Genomic DNA, 6000 nt, shown 5'->3' on the forward strand with positions numbered 1-6000 from the left:
ACTGGGGGAAATAGCTCCAGGGACCCTTCAAGAATGAAGATTGCATCTCTGGAATAGACTGTAGCCTTTCTACAGCTGGAGACATGCTCAGCTGTTGGGTTAGTCTCCTTTGTCTTCCTGACAGACACCTTGTATAATCTTAAATACCTTCAACAAGTGGAAACACTGTGCACCAGAGCCACAGGAATGAAGGCAGCAGAGGACCAGTACTGCTCACTGTGTGCTCACTGTGAGGCGGGCTAGGAAACTCAGGCACTTTCAGAGAAGATGACTTGCCACAATGTTAATCCAGTCATGCTGTACCTAATGCCCTAGGCAGGTTCAGGGCAGGCTCAGTGGGAGCCTCAGTGATTGCAGCTCCTGTTCATTCTGATTCCTCTTTCGAACAAGTTGTTTCACATGTGAACCATTCAAATTATGAATTCTAAATTGACTGCCAGATGAAATTATTCTACGAACTAGACTTTTTTGTTTGTTTGGTTTTGGTGTGTGTGTGTATGTATGTGTGTGTGTGTGTGTGTGTGTGTGTGCAGAGCTAGGAAGATGTGGGGAGTGAATCTGGGATGAGTTAGGAAGGGGAGTGTAGTGAGGTTTCAAAATGATAAAAATATGTAGTACACATGATATTCTCAAATAATTAATAAAATGTTATATTTTTAAACAGAAAGGCTGATATTCCTCAAGCTGTCCTTAAACTAGTTCCATGGCAGGCAGAAAGCAGCAGACTTTATCATGTGGATCAGCGTGTGAATCCTTAGAACTTAAATTTCTCTGCCCTAAGCAGAAGGACCAGCATGAAAGACATGGTTTCTCTGGTGGTATGATTCTTAGCTGCAGATATTTCATCCTTGGCCCCTTCCCTCACCTGTGATCATGACAGTTCCCTTGGACCTTCATGTTTTAGAACAAGAAGCAGAGTAAAGCCATTTGATCCACTCTATATCAACATATTTCCTGTCCTTTAGGATTCACCTTTGGTAGTTTCAGGGAAGACAGAATGGGTAGCTTCAATGAGGCTTTCTAACGTACACAAGGACCATGCAGTGATTGTAGACCTTAGCAGGCTTCTGACAAGGACTCTAGTTCCAACTAGCACAGCCAAGATACACACAACAGCAGTGAGGCACGGGCAAGGGACAAGAATGGACCAAGGCTAAGATAATACAGTTGAGCACAGGTAGAAGCTAATCCAAAACTCCTAGCAGAGGGGGGATCTGAGGCCTGGGCCCCTGACTGCCTGATAGAGACAACAGCTAACCAGAGAAGACCATCTTCTCTTTACAAGTCCTGGGGCTGGGGCAGGGGGGTGGGGGAGCTGTCCATGAAGTTTCCTCTCACAATCAGCAATTCCTATCGCTGTCTTCCTTAACTTCTGGCCTCTGGGGTTGCCTGTGGTCTTTTACACAAGTTCCAATGTGCCTAGGAGTCCTGGGTGGGTTTTTATTCCATGACCCACAAGTTTGCACCAGGTTGTAAAGCTCATGGTCCATAATCCCCACTGAAGGCATGAGAACCCTTCAAGGGTCTAATGGTCTTATGTCTCTCTCTCTGCATAGTCTGACAAGCACACTTCTTGGAGGCCTGGAAGATAGAAAGTGAGCATTGCTCTTCTGCACGTGCACTAAGATTTTACAAGGGAGAAGTCTGAGATTGTGATCAGGTAACACAGAGGAAGCAGATGGTTCTTTATTGGGTCAGACTCCATTGGGAGTTGGGTAATGTTTGTGTCTCCAAGGGTCCACTAGACTCTGTAGGTATCTTGCACTCTGACATTCTGCAAGCCACAGCCACGATACATCATTTGTAGCAGATCCTCTCACCTAATCTCTCCAATATGCCTGCTCTCCTCTGTACAGACATGACAAATAGAGCAAATCGATTTATTCTTCTCAACAGAAGGCTGGGGCTGTCTGGGGCAGCTGGAGAGTGACCAAAGCTTTATATGAGTTTAGATTCTGGGTAACTCACACATGTAGTCCTGAATCTGCAAAACCATGTGGACACACAGAACAGAGTGGATTTAAAGGCAACCCCAGCCCTGGCCCTGAGTTACCTGTACTAAAGCCTCAGATGTTCTGCAGTAGATGACCTGAATATGGGTTCTGACTCTGGGTCTCCCTGGATTTTAGTTTCTCTGCCTTAGAACAGCTACAGATGGTGATAACTCATGTAGTTATCTAGAGGATCACATGATCTCTTGTCTATAAACACACGGTTTCCAGGAGTGCAGTAACAAGTGGCAACACATTCAATGATTGTGAGAGACACACATCCTTTCTGTAACAGTTCCAGAAGCCAGAGGTTCAAAAAGTTTCATGTCACTGAATTGGAAGTATCCCTAGAAGTCCCAGGACAATCCTGTTTGTTGCTTCTTATAGTGGTGCCCAGGGGACATCAGCATTCCTTGGTTTAGGGCTAGATCCTTCTGCCTCCCTTTCTTAAAAGCATCCGTGATTGTGTATTGTACCTATACAGAAAACCAACTATGTTGTCTCTCTCCCAAGATCTTTATTTCAGTATGTCTACCAAGAACATTAATTACAATGGATGGGTTTTGAGAGCAAGGACAGATCTCCTGAACCCTATTATTCAATTACCCAACTCATTATAGGTAGGAAGTGCTAATTATGTGTGTTTGATGAGCTGTCTTGTAGGCGTATTAAAAAAAGAAAGGGACAGCTCCAAATACTCCAAGTGTGAATGTGATTGAATCCTCAATGGTCTCTTGGTCAATTTTGTGTGCTGCTTTTAAGGGATTGGAGGCACGCTTGAAAGGCCAGCCTGACCTATAGCCACTTCATTCAACCCGCTGAGATGACAGTCTGAGGGTCTAGCTCCAAGCCTAGCAGTGCTCTGGGACATTGGGTGTCATATTCATGCCAACCCTCCAGCTGGAGATATGAGTAGGGTTTGTTACACATGAAGCCTGACAGGCAACAAGGAGGAGTCATGAGTTCTTGTTCCTATCTATGTCAAAAAGACTGGCTTGCTGCATTAGAAGATAACAGTGCGTCTGACAGAATCAGAGTGCCACCACTGAAAAACAAAGAGTGAGGGCTTGCTACTGAAGTCAGCATTGGGAAATGGAGTCCACAGGATATTCCCAGTGGCCCATCAGCAATCAAGGAAGGAATAGGTGGGACTGTGATCTGGGTGCCTTTTGGGGAGGCAGGGCAGATGTGTGCTGCAGAGAAAGTGTCTTACTCTCAGTCAGGAGCACCAAGAAGGAGTTTGAGAGGTCTGGAAGAGAAGTGGCCTCAGCCTAGGCCACCTATCCTAAGGAAACCTCTTGGTAGCTCTGCAAGAGACTGGGGTGACCATAGTAGCCCTTGAGTCATTTGAAGCCAGTTTTCATGTATGAATATCGGTAGACACACTAGCTGAGGGCACCGGGCATCCACAGGCTGGTACAGAATGTCTTTGGTTTTAGAGAGTCTGGAGTGGAACAGAAAGTGTCTGTATAGGAACTGGGGACTGGATCATAAAGTCCTGATCTGTGTGTGTGTGTGTGTGTGTGTGTGTGTGTGTGTGTGTGTGTGTGTGTGTGTGTGTGTGTGTGTGTGTGTGTGTGTGGTGTAAGAGATCAGGGGGTAGAGAGACAGAGGCAGAGGGGGAGGGGGAGGGAGAGGGAGAGGAAGAGGGAGAGGGAGAAGAGGGGGGAGAGGGAGATGGGGGAGACAGAGAGGACAGGAGAGACCCAGGCTGACTAAATCCACAGCAACCTTCCTACTTAAACCTTACAAGTACTGAAATTACAGATAATGAGGTCACCACACTTGGCTGAAATTCAATTTTTGAGAGAGGTTTTCCTCAAAAATTCAGAGAACTGAGCTGTCACTAGCTAGGAGCAGTATTCACAGGTCTCAGCTAAACCTTGGAGATGGGGAACATCTTGGGCTGATGATAAACAAAGGGTTCCTGCCACTTGGTAGGAGCTGGGGAAATGGACAGCAAGATGAGCTGCTTGATGGGGACTGAGAATTTTGTTTTAAAGTAACTAATAAATGTACTTATAATACAGGACTATACTTAGTTTAATTTTCTTTCTTTATTGTAATTATGCAAACAAATGAAGCTGGTGGAAAATTAAAATATGGAGGATGATTGGAGACCTGTTTCTTCTCTGAACACTGGGAGTTTCTGTCGAGTTTTAAATCTGCCATGCAAAGATTAGTGATCGAGTAGACAGGGCTTAGCATGCAATACATGCGTATTTAGGGTAGACGTTAGTGACTGACAGGTGGAGCAGGCATAGGTGGATGACTGACAGGTGACATGGGCAGAAGTTAGTGACCGGTGGGTGTGGTGTAGAGATTAGTGACTAACAGTTAGAGTTGTTAAAGACAACTGTTGCATGGGTGACATGCACACGGTTCCTCTATGGGCAGGTATGGATACCCCTGTGGTGGCAGAGAAGTTGGGCCCTTGACTTTCACTTACATGAACCTCAACAAGGAATTGGTTTATGGGATTTGCTCTTCAATGCTGTCACATTATCTCCTGTGGGATTTGCTTTTTCTAGAATGTTTTCCAACTTCTTTGGATTACTGAAGACATAGATTTTTCTGCTGACTTTGTTGGTTTCCCACAGTAGACACTCGAAGAACAAATATTCCCAAGGATGACACACTGGGACATTCCATGATTTCTCAGTGGACACTCTGCAATTCCCAGGCTGGGGGGGGGCGGGGGGGAAGGCTGTGAGAGAGGCCTTTCCTCCCCCAAAAGAGGCTCTGAGGTCACTTAAACTTGGTGCTTCCCAGTGTGCTCAAGTCTCTCTTGGAAGCACAGCCCCAGGGTGGGAAGCTCTGCCTCCTCACCTTCTGTATCCATTGTAAGATCTGGTTCATGCTGTGACTACACTCTTGTGCCCATTGGTTATTTCAAATATTTACGTTTTTATTGTAACAAGAATGAAGTGCATATTTCTCTGCATAGTGAGCAATCACACTCTGTGATAAAATAGATTCTCCAGTTGGAACTCTCCCCTACACACACACACACACACACACACACACACACACACACACACACACACACACATTATCTGAATGACATTTGAAGTGTAGCCTGTAAGCTTCCATGACGTTCCTCTGTTCATTAACTGGCCTTAGAAAATGAATTTTCCGATGTCTGGGAGACAAGTTAAAAGTGTCAGCACCGTGTTATAGGATCTCACTAACACAGTGTTTGCTCTCATTTTATAACACGAGGCATTGTGGCAAGGTGAGCTTGGATAGGTGATTATTTGAGGACAAGGTGCCTGGTTTCGCAAGCATCCCAGAGAGTGGAGGGAAGGGATAGAGGGTCACGTTCCCTTGTGTGGTTAAGCCCCACACACCTTTTGGCTCTATATAAACCTGGAAGCTTGCCTCCCTTACCTGCTTTGGAGCCTGTTGTGTTTCTGTGGCTTACACAGAGACCCACTGGGGCTCAAGCCTGGGCCCCGGACAGGAGGTCCGCTCTGAGGTTGCCTCCTCCTGGTGGCCTCTGCTCTTGGGGTCCTGGAAATTCCTGGGAGATCCATGCTTCTTGACTATTGCGTATTCTAACTTAGGTAACATTTAGATGAGGGGTGGGACTTTAGAGCTGATACTGGATGGTTGATATTGTGGGGAGTCAGCATGGTGGGAGCTGTTGAGATGGGGTGAGTTTATTTTATATTCCAGAATGACATGCATCAAGAGGATCCAAGCATGGAATGTTATAGACTAAATGTGTTTCTGTAAAGTCATACATTAAAGCCCAATGCACTAATGTAACTATATCTTGACCCATTGTCAAGACATCAATAAACTTTTATCAGCTCACAGTCCTAGCTCTATCATAATATACATTAGTGTATTGGGCCTTAACTTACTTCAGCTAATTGTCATCAGCTCATGAACATCCATGCAGCACTATTTAACATTAACTCAGCGGGTCTCTCTCTCTCTCTCTCTCTCTCTCTCTCTCTCTCTCTCTCTCTCTCTCTCTCTCTGTTTTGTCTGTATGTCTTTC

The sequence above is a fragment of the Mus caroli genome, chromosome 13 (genome assembly GCF_900094665.2).
Source record: "Mus caroli chromosome 13, CAROLI_EIJ_v1.1, whole genome shotgun sequence".
Lineage (NCBI taxonomy): Eukaryota > Metazoa > Chordata > Mammalia > Rodentia > Muridae > Mus > Mus caroli.